Genomic DNA, 17,585 nt, shown 5'->3' on the forward strand with positions numbered 1-17,585 from the left:
ATTATGGGGTAGGCAAAGTATGATCATTACAAATATTTATATAGTGCTATTCAACAAAAAGTTATCAAAGCAGTTTACACAGCAGAGAAATAAGCAGTCTCAAAATGGCTCACAGTCTAAAAAACTAACAAACAACCATAAGGTAGACACCAGCAACAACCACTGGAGGGATACTGTGCTGAGGTTGGATAGGGACAGTTGCTCCCCCACCCCTTCTTGCTAAATACATCACTTTGAAAGGTGCCTCTTTGCTCAGTTAGCAGGACTAAATGGTTATAGGAATCTGCCCTTGGGTGAGGAAAACACTCCAAAATATAAGGCTTTATTCTTTGAGCAAGATCATAACTTCATTGTCCTGGTTCAGCAGTATGAGAACTGGACAGCATGAGAATGAGATGATTTCAAATGTTACGAGTTTCCTCTGACTGAAGTAGGCTCTAGTCCATGAAAAACTATGCTATAATAACTCTGTAAGTTTTTACATATGAAGTGCCTTATACTGAGTCAGTTCTTCTTTGTCAGTATTGCCTTCACTGACAGCTGCACTTCAGGGTTTCAAGCAGGAGTCTTTCTTAGCCTTATCTGGAGATGCTAGCGACTGAACCTAGGACCTTCTACTAAGACTCATGCTCAAAGCAGATGTTCAGCTACTGAGCTACAACCCTTCTAAGGGTAGCACAAGGCTTTGTTTTCGATTCCTGTATAGAAAGCACATTCTTGTAGGCAACAGCATGATACAGTAAGATAAAGTAAGGTCAAGTGTGCCCGATATAGTACCAGCAGCGATTCGAACCAGCAACCTTCTGCTTGTTAGACAAGCATTTGTAAATTATCCCCTGTGATACTTATACACATGTCTGTTTTGTGGTACATACATGAGAGGTACAGATGTGATACATATATGTAAGAGAGCTACAACCAATCTTGGTTTTTCAGTACACGTGCACACAACAAAGGAGAAATATCTGCAGTCTTTACATGTGACAATTCATGTGCATTTTGCATGCTTTTTCTGTCTAAGAAATTCAGGATGTTCGAACTGGCTATCCGCCAAAATAGTAGCTATAAAGTCTGAAATACCACCTGAAGGTTGCAGTTTATGCAACCAGTCCATGAGCAAGATAAAACACTGTCCATGCACAGTTTTTATCTTGGTTAATTAGCACAAATTAGTTAATAATTAACTTAATATTGGTTAAGCACTGCACTCTTTAAGCCCTAATAGAGATACTTGCTAGGAATTAAAAACAGATTTTGAGAATTAAATTTGACTTATCTGGGAGCAGGATTAAACTCAGAAAAGGCACCCTTAATCAGTAATGAAAAGTTTGCTTTAAGCAAACTTCCAGTTCATTTAGGGGGGTGTGTGTGTGTGTGTGTGTGTGTGTGTGTGTGTGTGTGTGTGTTTTGAAGCATATATATTATGGGATTAGAAAAACTGGGTTTTTAAAAATCATGAATACATGTCTTGTCACTTTCAGGCTTCAGTGTTTTAGTTCTCAATAGTGTCTTCTGAAGTTCTGTAAAATGTTCAAATTTGCATATGCGAAAGTGAAGTTATAACAACCAGAGTGGTTACAGAACACTATTCACCATTTGTTCCCCTCACTCTTAAAATGTTCCTCTCAGAATTTCATAGGATAAAAGCAATCACCTGGCCCTTGCATTTCAGCACATGACCCTCCTTCTGGTTCAGCTGTCTTGCGGGGTTGTGTCAGATTGTTACTGGAAGAACCTCTGGTACCTTTAAGGCAGTCTCAGGGCCCTTTCTTCAATAAGGGTGAACCATCCTCTTTCAGTCTAATCGGCTTCTTCCCATTAGAGTACATAGAGATGTTGCTGAATTCCTTTCTTGCCAAATTTACAATGTAATGCATGATTTACTTTCGAGCTACTCTTGCTCCCCAACAGACTGGATTTTAGAAGATACCGAGGCCGTGCACATGACTGTGCACATGGTTGTGCACAAGGGGCAAGGAGTGCGGGAGGGGGAAAGGCAGAATAGCACCTACCTTCGCCCCAAACGATCCAGAGAGGAGAGCTGGTCTTGTGGTAGCAAGCATGACTCGTAGTCCTTAATTCCCAAGTACTGCTACTGAGTAACTTAGTCTAAATGTCACCCACTGCTTCCATTCAAAAGAAGCTGAAATGCAGCTTAGAAATTGAATCTATGTCTTTGTCCGCACAGCAGAATTTTAATCAAACCTCAGAATTTCCTCTCATGTATAGAAACTAATTGGTTATACCTACACCCATTTAGCAGTATGTCTCCACTTTTCTCTTAACTGTTTTTCAGATCCAAAAGAAGCTCAGCACTTTATAGTTTTCCTTTCCTTGTAACATATTTTCTGGTGAAGTGCTCAGAAGATCTGCTTTAAAGTCTGGATTCTATAAGTAAAATTGTGAACAAAGGAGCAAATTACAGCAATAAGGATTTTTCTCCAGTGGCTGCTAATTCAATCACCATTTTCAATTTATACTTCAGTTTATAAGACAAATCCAATTTCTTGCTCATATATGGATCTTACTTGGAACACCATCACAGTTTATATACACATTTTCAATTGGGAATTTCTAGCACTGGCTTTGATACAGTGGTTCTATCATTCAAAATTGAGTTTTGAGTGGTGGATAGATAGATGGATAGAATGACAATTCCTTAAAATTTACAAGTCTATTCAGATATCCTTGATCTATTTTTGGTCATTTGGATACTGGAATAGCAGATTGTCCTTTTGGTTGGTTTTTCTTATACTAATATAAACATCTATTATTTTAATTGATGGTCTAGTGTTTGCCATCATTCTAAGGTCTCCTTTTTGTACATGAAACAAAATACAGCTTTAAATATGCTAATTCCACCACATTTTAATGGAACAAATACTTTAAATTTTAGCTCTAATGCAATTTAATGCAAGGGCTCAGTCCATAAAACCTTTATGTATATTGTCTTTATGTAGGGATTTATAATTTTAATACATTTATTAATATTAGAAACCCTATTGCTTTGTATTAGCCAGTGATGTACTACTGAGGACTAGAAGGATATTCTTCTTCTGGGCAAATATTTCTGGTGAATATAGTTTTTAACCATGCACAGATCTCTAAGACTGGAATGGACAGAGCTGGCCCTGCTATGGAGCAGGGTGAAGCAGGCTGCCTCAGGTGGCAGACTGTGGGCTAGCTTTCAAGGTGGTAGAGCAGCCCACCCAGCATCACTGCCATGGATGGCCTGAAGAGGAAGGAAAGCAAAATGGACCACACTGCTTTTGCTTTCCCCTTCCTAATAGAAAAGGAAGGGGAAAATATTTTTAAGAAAGATGGTGTGGGGATGTGTAATTTTCAAGGGGAAAAAAGGAGAGGGGAAGGGAGGGGAGAGGAGCTATTGGGTGTTCTGCTCTAGTCAGCAAAATGGCATGTGCTGGCATGGGTTTTGAAATCAATTCATACTTCAAGAGATGTGCAAATGATCTTCAGTGCATAGATGAACAAGGCCTGATTAATTACTTCCAGGCACTGTAATTGTATTTTTATTAAATACATATAAACTGCTCTCCAGGCAATGCTCCATACCAGAGGACAACTTGCCCATAGTTAGAAACCCCACGTAAAATGTACTTAAAAATCCTTTGGGAGGAAAACCTCCCTGCAATAACAAGATGATATCTCTGCAGTATTAATATGCAGTACCTTGTTGTCAGTCTTTGTAGTGGTTTGAGATAAGTAACTGATCTCAGAAACAATATTTGCAGAAATATTTTGACACAGCAAGGTCATTTAAAGGAGAAGTGGTGGTTAATTAAAAACAGGCTTTCAGATGTAACTTCACTTTTTCTACCCCCTCCTCCCTTTAATGGAAATGTGTGTTGATACCACTGGATAAGATGCACATTTTAAGGTCATTTATAAAATCCCTGCACAATAGTATCCTAACAGACTTCAGTAAGTCAAAACTGATAAACACAGTTCATTATTTTTGGCATATGTGCTGATAATGACAAGAAATATTATTTACCGGATATTTTGCAGAGGACTTTTTAGAATCACCACAGTCTGTTAGGTAAACATGGATTTTGCCACACAGTGTGATAACACAGATATTTAAACAAGTTTTGCAATCAAACGTCATTTGGACAAAAATGTGACAGGGCCAATTATCATAAACTAGCTTAACCTGTGCAGAGCATCTGCACGCTAGTACTTGATTGCTCCCCTCATCCCCTGCCACAGCCCCCCTCACCTCAGAGATCTCTCCACCCTCACCTGAGCTGCACTCCTGCTCCTCCTTTTCCATCCCGAGGCTTCCATCCCCCTCACCCCTCTTAGTCACTCCTCTACTCCTCCCCCCTCAACCCTCTTGGTTACGACTGCAGCGTTGTGGTGCCCATTGGCCAAGCTGCAGCCCCCTATCCCCAGAGACCTCCTCACCGTCACCTGAGCCCCGCTCCTGCTCCTCCCCGTAGGAGCAGCAGAAGTAGTGGTTGGCCGGTCCCTTCCTCACTGTTGCCACTGCCATGACCACTCGTTCCCCTCAGGCCACTGACAGGCTCGAGGCCGTCCCTTGCCCTTCCTTCCTTCTCTCTTCCCCTCCCTTCTTTTTCTCTCTTTCTCTCTCCTCCACTTGCTCTTCCCCTGTCTTTCTTTCCTTCCTTCCTTCTCTTCCTCCCTCCCTCTCTCTCTACTTCCTGAGTTAACAGATCTTGTTCATCTTATTTCCTGATCTAATTCACCCAATTAGCCTCCTTCTCCTGAAATATATATATATATATTCTCTCCTCTCCTCTACAATCAAGAACATCTTCCAACCAATAACAGCTGCATTCCAACTGACCTTAACCATCACAGGATCCTCCTCCCTATCTGCATATGGAATCTCCACTGTCCAGTAAGCACAGTGCTTCTGCTTGTGAACTCTTGCAAGAGCTGCCACGCATGGGATTAGCCATGGGTATGCCTTGGAGAATTATATATATAGATGGGAGAGGGACACCTGGTTAAAAAGGAATCATGATTGGGAGAAAAGCTTTCACAAAACACCCCAGTTTTATTGTGCCCAACGTGTTTTGGAGCAAATCCTTCAACAGGGACTGTCTGAATGGCTCACACACTCTACTGGGATCTTGTTGATTTATTCTAGGTTCCCCCCTGCAAAAAACAAAGGGCAATCTAATGCACGGGGAGGGGGTCCTCTAAAAACAAATGAACAAGGTCCTAGTAGAGCATGTGAGCCATTCAAATAGCTCTTGATGAAGGATTTTCCCCCTGAAATGCATTAAGTATAATAAAACAGTGGCACTTTGAAAACACTTTTTTTCTCCCACTCACTCTTCCTGGACCATAACAAGTAACATCTTGCCCAAGCAGATGTCGCAGGGAACCATCTCTAGAAACTTGCTGCTGTGCAATCTCATGACCCATGTGGCAGCCCCCTGCCTCACCATCACTTCTGACTATGTCGTGATTTTGCTCATGAGCTTAGTCCAAACTTATTCTTGAGAAGAGTCAATTTGTTTATGAAAAACAAACTGACCAGAGTTAGATGCAATGATGGATATCTGGAAATTTTGTTTCTTTTTCCTCTAAGCCCTTTAAATGAACTCATACCCAAGAGTAGGTGAAGTATATTCGTGAAGATACTCAGCTAAGAATCAGCTCTGAATCCCTGGTCTGAATATCACCCTTGCTATGAACTCATTAGGTGGCCAGTTAGGCTTGCCAACCCCTCTCAGTTCCCTCAGCTGCAAAATGGGGATAATAATGCTTTCTTACCTTACACAGTTGTTTTAAGATCTACAATGAAATAATTCTAGTGAAGCACTTAAGCGCTATACAAATGCTAACTATTATTAATATTTATTATTAATAATATCAATAATACTTAATAATTATTATTTGCATGCCTAGTGAAGTTGATTAAGGTAAACAAACCATAAGATCATCTTCTTCAGATTGTCATTTTATTTGTGGCTGCCATTTTGTCATGGCAGCAGCCATTTTTTTTTACTCAGGTGACATTGCATCCAGAGGTGGGCAGTAACTAAAATACCTATTTTCAATATTTTTGTATTTTGTACTTAAAATACTTTTTAGAATTATTTTGCCCATTTCTAATTGCATCCCATGGTTGAATGAGTATTCTAGGTGGTAGCTGTGAATTGCAGCTCCTGCTGCCACTGACAGAAGCAGTGGTTAAAACAAAGGCATTGGGTTTTTTTTCTTTTTAAATGTCCACAGATGAATAGAAAATGAATAGGGCTTCCAAAAATTGATACCTATTCAGTCCCCATTCATTCCAAACATTTCCCAGCCCATTTATTTTGGAATGAATGGAACTTGAGAATGAATGGAGTGAGCCCTAAATATTTAGTTCAGGTTCCCTTTGTTAAAAAAAAAAAATGCATATCCCTAACAGAAAGCAGAAATGCTGGCACTGCTCACCAGGGCCAGGTCTGGATGTCAGCTTTGGTGGCTTATCATGCTCACCTCAAAGAGGAGATGATTATTATGAGGTTACTGAATTATTCTCTAGCTCAGATAAACGTCTGATCCAAAGCAGAATTCCCTGCTGACCCCCCCTCACTCACCCAGCTCCCAAACCTCCTCCTTCCTACCTACCCAGCTCCCGCAACCCCCAAACCTCTCCCTTCCCTAAATAGCACTCATCTAGTCATAGGAAGAAGAAAGCAGGCCCTTCCTTCCCTCCCTCCAGTACAATGCCCATGTGTCTGCAAGGAAAGCCTAAGCGAACCTTGGCAAAGCTAATGTATGAAACACTCACCAAGGCCACAGGCTCAGATGGATTTTAAATGGGATTAGCCAAATTCATGGAGCACACAACTATCTGTGTCTATTAATCATGATAACTAAACTGAACTTCTAGTTCATAGACACAAGTTTTGGGCCGTATAGAAATATTTTAAATAAATAAATAAACAAATTTGTATACCGATTGTACTTGCCCAAAGCAAAGGATGGTTTTTCATCCTTTGATGACCTGCATGCCAGAAAAACAGGTCTAGCAGAAGCAGAAGCTTCAGTTGCTGAAATAATTTTGGTCAAATGTTGTGTATCTTTGACTTTAGCCTGGAAACATGGGGTAGGGGGGAATCTCTCCAAAGGTCAAACATTTGGGAACATGTGAAAATAGAGGGTCATAATGGAAAAAATTTGACAACTCACTTAGCTGAAAGTGCTTAGTGTCTAAAGCTAGAGACAATTGCCTTACCTTGGTGAAAACAAAGGATACCTCTTGTTTTCTTCTGCTTCTCATTGCCTCTGAACATTTAGCAAGTTGAAAATATGCAGTCTTCTTTTCTTCCGTAACATATTTCTTTGGATATGTAAAATCTGGACAAAATTAGGCTAAATTAGTGATTCATTTCCTCATAATATGTTACAGTATTTATTCAGGCACGCCCAGGTAGATCCCTCCCTGTGGCCATCAAAGATTTTTACACCAGTGCTGGAGCCTCTGGCACAGGAACAAGAAAGCAGGGAGGGGATGGAGACAACAATGTGCAAGATTATCTAGCTTGGAGGTTGCAAATATTTGACTAGGCATTAGACCCAATAATTCTTAGCAGTCAAATGCCCAGTGCTTGTGGGAACTGCTTAGCACTAAGGCCTTCCTTCTCATTCACTGCTATTCATCAAACTGGTGCAAACTTTTCTTGTGGTTTTTGAATCATTCACATAGCATCCTTCCTTCTATTGCTGTCCTTCTTGCTTTGTTTCTTAGAATTGCTGCATTAGAACAACAGTGATATAATGAGGGGCTTGTGCAATATTGACTCCATTGGCACCAGGGGTGTTTTAAGGTGAGGATTAAGGTGTTAATCAGAACAAACAGTGATGACCAGATCTTTCCCATTCCCCATTATAGTTGCATGGGTCCCCCCCCCCCCCCGCACTGTGTTCTGGTCCTTCTTCTCTCTGATTTAACATGAAGAATTTCTAAAAGTAATACTGAATTGGTACATGTGCTGTCTTTTGCAATTTTTCTTTTCCTTCTGTTCATTGTGTCTTCTTCTCCACATCTAGATTACTGACACATATACTTGTGTGCACTGATGAAACACAGCATAAAAAGGACTGATGCAACTTATGTATGTAACTATTTAAAGATATTGTATCTCATCCTTCCTTCCTTATGGCCTTTTCTCAGTGTGGCTTAAAAAATGCAAAGCTACAAGAGCACAAAATAATGGTGAGCATCATCAACTAAGATGCTCTTTTGTGCTGTTCATCAATGTGTGTGTTGGGGTTTCCTCCCCTCCTCCCTGAGACAGGGAGGTGTGCCCGGCTAGCCAGTAGAGTGCCCAGACAAGCCAGGGGCTCCAGATGCCAGGACAGCCCTGGCAATTACCTCTCAGAAGCCAGAGAGGATTTAGAGAGACATGCCACAGCTGCCGGGGGATGGGCAGGTGTCGGCCAAGAGGCAGCAGATTGGTGGAGAGAGGCTAGCCAGGAAAGCAGCTCCACAGCTGCAAGCAGCTGGAGGAATGATAAGGCAGGGGGTGGAGTTGGGGAATAAGCCCCCTCTGGAGGCCAGGGATTGGGTGTCCAGGACATGTGCCTGGCCAGGGAAGATGGAGCTGGCCAAAAATGGGGAGGAGTATCCAAGATGCAGGGATTTATTTAAGGCAGAGGCTGCCGAGGATGAGCAGATCAGTCGGGACTGGGTTTGTGAGCCTGACACTCTCCCGGAGAGGGGCTCAGGCTTTTGGCTCCCACTGATATGGGGAGGTGGGGAATGAATAAACTTCCTTCCTTCCCCTACTCTGAGGCAACACCCGCGCCTATAATGCACTACGAGAGAGTAGAAAGGGCACTTTGGAGAATTCCTCCTCCCAAAAGCCAGACAGTGTGCAAATCCTGGTTTGCACTGTTAACTGGGAAGGAGGAGAAAGACACAAATCAACATAAGCAATTACAAAACACGGTAAAGTATGTATGCACAGTGGTCTCTATACAGTTCAGAAATAAAACCTGGAAGAATAGCAGTTTGCTAACACATCCGTGTCACTTTGCAGACAAGACCAGGCAATCAGTGCCCCCCAATCCAAGAAGAAATTCAGATGAGAGAAGTTAGTAAGCATTCCTAATAACATGTAGCATTGTTTTATGGAATGTAGATAGTATAGAAGTAGTATGGCATAGAATTAGGTCAGTGGGGATATCTTCTACACATACAACATAGAAATAAACTAGCTATGCATGAAGATACATTTGTGTTCTTGCACAGCCAAGTTCATGTTCATGCCAGTGGAGCTCAAAGACGAGATGTTTCTGGTGGATTGGGCCATTAATGTCTATCAATCTAGCCTGAAAAGTGTAGAAAAATGCTTTCTCTTCCCAGTTCTCCTTATCTGATATTTTAATGAGGACAATAGCAAGATCAGTGACCTCTTTATTGGCCTCTAGAAATTATTTCCAAATAATAGCACATTGTTCACTGTAGTAATCTAAAGCAAAGTAAAGCAATCTATAGATGTCTATAAAGTTTTATCGGGAAATTCTATTCACTGTTGCTTTTGTAAACCATACGCTAAACATTCTCTAATAAAAGTCAATCTGTGTAACCTGCTTAAGTGTGGGTTACACTGGTCTTATGGTAGCAAGCATGACTTGTCTCCTTAGCTAAGCAGGGTCCACCCTGGTTGCATATGAATGGGAGACTAGATGTGTGAGCGCTGTAAGAAATTCCCTTCAAGGGATGGAGCCACTCTGGGAAGGGCATCTAGGTTCCAAGTTCCCTCCCTGGCATCTCCAAGATAGGGCTGAGAGAGATTTCTGCCTGCAGCCTTGGAGAAGCCACCGCCAGTCTGTGTAGACAATTCTGAGCTAGATGGACTTATGGTCTGACTCAGTATATAGCAACTTCCTATGTTCCTATGTGTTCCCAGCCCACCAATAATATGGAACAGAAGAGGAAATGTGGGAGCCAGCGTGGTGTAGTGGTTAGAGTGCTGGACTAGGACCAGGGAGACCCGACTTCAAATCCCCATTCAGCCATGATACTTGCTGGTTGACTCTGGGCCAGTCACTTCTCTCTCAGCCTAACCTACTTCACAGGGTTGTTATGAGAAGAAAATTGGGAGCAGCAACTTAATGGATTGTGCTTACTTGGCAGTTTGGTGCAGTCTCAAATGATGCACTCATCAGCAGGGGCATAGCCAGAACTAAGTGGATGTGTACCCAGAACACGGGCCCTCCAAATAGTGGCCTCCAGGCCTCCTGGCCCCATCAGTTGGCAGGCCTGTGTTCTGTGCATACAACCACTCAGTTCTGGCTACACTCATGGCTGCTTCAGAACAGCCCTGGGTGGAGAGTTACAGAGGTGGTGGGCTGAGGTGGTGGGCTGTGCAGCATGTCAGCTAATGAAACCAAATGATCCTACAGGTCAGATGGTGAACACAATCCTACTTTCAGCTGCTCTACCTAGGTTTTTCTCAAGTTGACAAGATGGCTGTTGCAGCAGGTTGACAAGAGCAGGTGCCTAAAGAGCAACCAGTTCTTAAGCCCCAGTTGTGCAATTGTTTTGACACATATCCAGATCACAGCTGAAATCAGCTTTATATCTTAAATCTCTCTGAATAACTTGGTGAGTGATTTGAACGTGTGTAATAAAATAAAATAAAATAAAATCCCACAACTAGATTGCCACAGCAAAATAAAATGGAAAATGATTGTGTGTATTTAAGCCCTAAGGGATTCTGATGACAAAATAAAGTGGTTTTAAAGTACCTCTCCCAAACAATCACTCACAAAATTATTCAGAAAGATTTAAGTTATAAAGCTGATTTGGGATGTGGACATGTGTGGAAACAATTACATAACTGGTATGCTGCCATATATAAATTAATCAAAATATTATAATTTTCAGTTAAAAGTCAAAGGGAATCTACTTTGTGTAAAACATTACACAAACTATTACAACCAGAGGCAGCTTAATCAGTCTGTTCTCACAATGTCATTTAAACAAACATGCCAATTTAATCTTTCAGTGAAAAGTGAAAAAAACTTTCTTACTTTTATTTGAATGAAACCAGGTGGTGTTCAACCTGTTCTGGACATTATTGCCCTCCCTCTAAAGAACTGACTTCAGAGTTTGAAGATGTTAATAGAACTTGTACTGGAAGACCGCACAGAGGCCCCCTTCAGATGTAATGCAGAACCGCAGATCCAATGGACCCACAGTTTTGCACCCTCCCTGCTCTTTGTGGCACACAGTGGCCCCCTTCAGATGTTATGTGGAACTGTGGTTCCACACCCCTACCCCTATCCCCACTCTACTTTCAGATGCGCAGGAGAGCTGCCTCTCTGCAGCTGCCTCTCAGCAGCAGGACTGCAGAGAGGCAGGGGAACTGGTTGCACAGGCTTCCTTCTCGAGAGGACAGCCCGCATAGCCTATTGGGTCGGAGTGAGGGAGGAGCTTCCTCCCAGTTCTGTGGAGCTGAAACTGTGGTGCCAGTGTTTGGCTGTAATGCTGGAACTGCAGAACCAGAGTTGGAGGTGCCCAAACTCCACTCTGAACCAAAGGTTGACTGCCTTATTGGGGGAAAGAATACTTAATGGTCTTCTTGGTTTCTATTGAACGAAGGGGTGGGAACCTTATATTATACAGATCAAGAGTTCTCCCCAGATATTATGCAGTGCCTCACCATGGGCTGCTGCAAATTCAAATCTGTTAGAAAGAGTGTAGAACAAACTTATTTGCAGACGGTTGTCAATTCCAACGTCAATCAAATTAGCAACCATCCATACTGAGGTAGAGATCATGGTGTTAAAAAATGAGGCACTTGTAGGCTTGTTTAAGCCATTTATTTTAGGTGAAGATTATTTTAGTTTATTACCTTCATATACAGCCACCTTATGGCGCAGTGGGGAAGTAACTTGCCTAAGGAACAAGAGGTTGCTGGTTTGAATCCCCGCTGGTATGTTTCCCAGACTATGGGAAACACCTATATTGGGCAGCAGTTATATAGGAAGATTCTGAAAGGCATCATCTCATACTGCGCGGGAGGAGGCAATGGTGAACCCCTCCTGTATTCTACCAAAGAAAACTACAGGGCTCTGTGGTCACAAGAGTCGACACCGACTCGAGGGCACAACTTTACATTTACCTTTACCTACATATACAATATCTGCTTTTGAAGAGATGGGCCACAGATCATGGAGATATAAAATGCAACTGACTGTTTCAGTTACAGGTCTGTCAGCTCCTTTTCTAAGTCTATGATAGGGCCAAGTATGTCATATTGCAAGGTCTCTTGAGAAGCAGGTGCAAACAGCTGAGATAAGAGAATGTAAGTCAAACCCATCTTATATACATATTTTCTACCTATCTATGCTATATCTATTTATTAGGGATGTGCATGAACCGCATCTAGGCCGGTTCAGTGCCGGAAAGGTTACCTTTAAGGCCCGAGGAGGGTGCTCTTACTTCCTCCCACACCACTGGTTGCAAGCGGTTCCCCCCGCTGGCACTGTGACAAAAATCACTGGTGCAGGGTGGCAGCGTACCTCCTTGCCACGCCGGTCAGGGTCCTCCTGGAAGTGGCGTGTGTGACGTGCGCATGCGCACCGATCCCGCTCCTTAAAGATACCCCTCCACTGCTTCGGCTGAATGCCAGACCTTCCAAACTGGTTCATGTATGTCTCTACTATTTATGTAAGGGAGCTAACTGATGTGAAGCTAAGAACAGCCTTTTCCAAAGCCCAGTTAATTATTCATCCTCTTGCAGAGCAGGAGGGCTGAATTAGGGGAATCCCTAAAAGAAACAGAGGCTGTGTTGGACTGCTCATGTGCAGTGTTGGGATCAAGGCCAATCCTGGCATTACCTCCCCCAGAAGCCCAGGTTTTTAACTCGGCCTTTAACCTGGGTTAGAGGGTATAAGTCTGTCAGGCCAGGATTGTGTGTATGCTCTGGCTGCATGTAGCCCATAGAGTTGGGTGCCTAGAGCACCTGCCTCACAGGGGAATCCCCCAATGTACCATGCTGCTCTCATGGTGCATTTTGGGATTCCTGGAGGCCAGGATTTTTTTTTTCTGGCCTCCAGAGATCAGTGCTGCTGGGAGCAGCAGGATCATGCAAGCACATGAGCAGTGCATCCCACATGTTGACCTAGTAAGCTCAATCTTGCCTTCCCTCCATGTCCTCCTTGCCCACTGAAAATGGTTGTCTTGTGGTGGCAAGCATGAATCATCCCCTTTGCTAAGCAGGGTTCACCCTGGCTTACATTTGAATGGTAGACATGTGTAAGCACTGTAAGATATTCCCCATAGGGTGGGGTCACTCTGGGAAAAGCCTTGGCATCTCCAGGTAGGGCTGAGAAAGACTCCTGCCTGCAATCTCGGAGAAGCTGCTGGCAGTCTGTGCAGACAATACTGAGCTAGCTAGACCAGTGGTCTGACTCGGTATAAGGAAGCTTTCTATGTTCCTAGTGTGCTTTTGCAGTCTCCAGTCCATTGCAGATCTTGCCCATTTTATATTTGAATATGAAATGTACAAAGAGCTCTGTGCAAAGTATACCCATCCACTGTTGGTTTCATAGATGAGATATTCTTTTCAAGATAAGCTGCTGTTTTTGTTAAAGGATATTGTACAGTATGCAATGCTTCCAAGTGCGCAATGTGTAAGTCTTGTTTTCTTGTTTCATGGTGGCCTTTGTATAATGGCAAATTGCTATATTACTATAAATGGATTTGACTCATCTGTCAAGTCTGAACTCATTCCAGTCATGCCTGACAGAGATCATACTGGGTCCAGCATGCCTGTCAAACTAACAGGACTGCACAGCCCTAGTGGTTAATTTTTGAAGTCCTAAACAACTTGGGACCTGGATATGATACCTATAGGGCCACCTTCTACCACTTGAAACTGACCATACCTTGCATTATTCATTAGCAGTCCTCTTCTAGGTACCCCCACCACCAGAATGGTGCAGTGGGGAAGTTACGTGCCTAGGGAGCAAGAGGTTGCTGGTTCGAATCCCTGTTGGTATGTTTCCCAGACTATGGGAAACACCTCTATTTGGCAACAGTGATATAGGAAGATGCTGAAAGGCATCATCTCATATTGTGAGGGAGATGGCAATGGTAAACCCCTCCTGTATTCTACCAAAGAAAACCACATGGCTCTGTGGTCACCAAGGTGTTTTCCACACTAGCTGCTCAATAGCAGCAAAATACCTCCATTCAGGCAAGTCACATTGAAAACATAAACAGCAGGGGGAGCAGTCTCACAGCAACTAACAACCTGAAAAAATAGCAGCTTCCTTATGCTGGATATATGACATCCAAGCTCTATATCACAGTGATTAAATTTGAGACAAGGCATTGGCAATGTGAACCGCACCCTGCTGTCCATGTAGGGACTGTGGTGTCACAATGCAAGAAGTGTGAAAGCACACTTCCGAGATCCAACATGATCCTTTTGCAAGGCCTAATCTGGAAAGCACCCAGGAGTCAACACCGACTCGAAGGCACAAGTTTACTTTTTACTTACCATCAGAATTTAGATGGATGGTGACTAAAAGAGGGCTTTTTTTGTTATATTTGAAATGACCTCTCCAGAGAAACTCACTTGGCACCTTTGTGATGCAAAGCTAAGACTTTTGGAAGTGATGCAAAGACTTGTGATGCAAAGCTAAGACAGAATTCCACATGTTTTTTCACTGGTGTTAACTGTTGTTGCAGTCTTCTGGGTGCTTTCCAGATTAGCCACTCAACAGCAGCAAAATGCTTCCATTCAGGCAAATCGCTTTCAAAACGTAAACAACAGGGGGAGCAGTCTCATGAAAACTAACAACCTGAAAAAACAGCAACTTCTTAACGCGGGATATACAACATCATAGCACTATATCACAGCAATTAAATTCAAAACAAGGCATTGGAAATGTAAACGGCACCCTTCTGTCAGCATAGGGACTGCGGTGTCACAACACAGGAAGTGTGGAAGCACACTTCAGATATTTGTCGTGATTTGTTGCTTTCTACCAAGATAATGCTATCTTGAGAGTTTTATACTGAAGGATGGCACATAAATTTATAAAATGAAGGAATTAAGTAAATACCAGAATTACATTGACAACAGTACTTTTGTGGGTCTGCCTATCTTAAATGTAGGGATGTCCCTTCTATGGGACATGCCCCAGACAGTGGGAGTGCTCCAGATTCTAAGGGTTCTTGCACAACAGTGTGTGTGCAGTGTGTGTGCAGGGGGAAAGTGGGAGTTGTGTGAAGGCTCCTGTCATGCCCTCACAGACCCACCGAGTGCACATGCTCTGTTAGTCAGGATGTCAGCCACTGTTTTTAAAATTATATGGATCGTAAGCCACCTTGGATGGCACATGTTTATGGGATGGAAAGGCTGGATCTAAATAGTTTAAATGAATAAATGATAAATAATAAACAAGCCCTTATTCCTTGGACTTGCTATTGCTTTGAGTGGGAGAAGAGGGAGCTCATCCTCAATGCCAAAGCCAACACTCCCTCAAATCCACATTCCATTTAAAAATAACATGTAGAGTAACCATATTCACATCTGGATATGGTTCCTCTGCACTGCATTGCTTTTGATGGGGTGTATATCTTGATGTATAGGAACATCAACCTCATACCTTGACAAGGAGGATGCATTTCCTTTGCCCTCCCAATAAATACTTCCCCTCTTGTGAATACTTTTTTGCCCTTTCACCCCTAACAGGAGTAACAGAAAACTACTTCCCCTCTGCATCCCCCAATACCAGTAGTTGTGCTTGTGAGAGACTGTATGGCTGCGGGGCCTTTGCAAGGGCAATGGAGCAAGTGTTGTGAGGAGTGGGTTTAATTATTAAGGTTGCCTGCCTGCCAAGGGCAGCCGATCAATGCTGAAAAGGCATGATTGGACTGGGCATGCCCCCTTAAAGACCATGGCCAATGATTGCCGCTCTACCAATGTCTTGAAACCTTGTTCACTCTCTGAACTTCATGAGCACTCTGAAGCTTGCTGGGATGTGACCTCAGCGGACTAGGAAGATGGAGGGGCCCCTCTGCCCACAAACCAGAGGCAGCAAAACTGCAGCTCAGTGATCATCTGTGGGATGATTCCCAGGCTCACAGATTAACCACAGGTTCATCTACCCAAGGTTTCACGCTATGTCCAAAGGTGGTCAGTGCCTCCATGGCTCCTAAGCAAAGCATTGTCATCACAGCAATGCAATTCCCATTGGAAATCAAGGGAGCTGGGTTGCTGCAGCAGTGATGCAGTCATTCGAACCACAGAGACTCTGCATGCTTGCAAGCAGGGGTGGAGTGGTTCTGAGGATAATGCTGCTGCAGAGGGCATATCGCCTCAAAGGATGGTAGACTGTCCTTTGTCAGCTGCTTAACTTAACTCTTTATGCAGTGGATATCCAGGCTTGCTATTTACTCCTCTTGACAGAAAGCTGCAGCCAATAACTGCTCGCTAGTAATTTTGTCTGTATGATAAATGTGTTTGCAAGCAGATTTACATTACATTTTAGGTGTACAGATAAACCGTATTTATTTAGTTAGTTAGTTAGTTAGTTAGTTAGTTTCATTTCATTTCATTTCATTTCATTTCATTCCCGCACTTCATCCAAGGAGCCCAGATCGGTACATGTTTATGTTTATTTTCACAACAACCCTGTGAGTTAGGTTAGGCTGAGAGATGTGTGACTGGCCCAGAGTAATCCATTGAGTTTCATGGATGAGTGGGAATTTGAACTCAGGTCTCCCCTGTCTTAGTCCAACACACTAACCACTAAACCACACTGGCATATGTGTCTGAAACATAGTGACTAATATCCAAACAGTTTCACACAGGAACATAAGGCAGTATTCTGTGCATAATGGGTTTTGTGTGTGGGGGGGTGAATTCTCTCCCCCACTTCCAGCTATATCTTCACATGCTGTGCCACAAACTGTTCCAAATGGTCCCCTGAACTTCAAGAGCTGGTTATGTTATGTAGGGCATGGAAGGCTGCAATGGTAACATCCCACCCCCCGACCCCAGAAAAGCAGTAGGACATGTGTTGTGCTCTCTGAGCTGTCCTTTGGATTCTGATGATTGTGTGAATAAGTCTTGAAAAAGTTGCCTTAATGCTTAATGTTCAGGGAAAATGTTAGGGATGCACACAAAACCACCTGGCCCAGTTTGGTTTTGGCTGCCTTCAAACCCCCCACTCCAGGTTTGGTCCAGTCCGGGGGGGTTGGATGAGCAGAAGAGCGGGATATAAAATGTAAAATAATAATAATAATAATAAGTGTGTGTGTGTGTGTGTGTGTGTGTGTGTGTATATATATATATATATATATATATATATATATATATATATATATATATATAATTTTTAAACTTACCTCCTCTGGGGGCTTCTCCAAGGTGGCCCGGGGGGCGGGGTCCATGGAGGTTCCCCCTCCCCCAGCCAGCCTCCTGGGGAGTTAAAACTTGGCCAGTTCGGGTGTCGTTGGCCCTTTCCGGGCCTATTCCCTGGCACAGTGGCCATTTTGGAGGCTGCTGCGCCTGCGCAGTGAGACCCTGTGTGGCTGGGTCATGATCCAGGCCACACACAGGGTC

At 43.1% G+C, this 17,585-nt stretch overlaps 1 protein-coding gene across 9 annotated transcripts in view; it reads left to right on the forward strand.

The window, feature by feature from the left end:
- Window positions 1-17,585, forward strand: part of KCNJ15 (potassium inwardly rectifying channel subfamily J member 15) — a 65,591-nt gene that overhangs the window by 2,819 nt on the left and 45,187 nt on the right. The window contains exon 2 of one of the 9 annotated variants that reach the window (XM_053313139.1): window positions 8,041-8,105. The exons of the other annotated variants lie outside the window; for them this stretch is intronic. The gene's annotated coding sequence lies outside the window, so the exon portion shown is untranslated. The remainder of the gene's footprint in view (window positions 1-8,040; window positions 8,106-17,585) is intronic. 9 annotated transcript variants of the gene reach the window in all.

The sequence above is a fragment of the Hemicordylus capensis genome, chromosome 3 (assembly GCF_027244095.1).
Source record: "Hemicordylus capensis ecotype Gifberg chromosome 3, rHemCap1.1.pri, whole genome shotgun sequence".
In the NCBI taxonomy this organism is placed as follows: Eukaryota; Metazoa; Chordata; class Lepidosauria; order Squamata; family Cordylidae; genus Hemicordylus; species Hemicordylus capensis.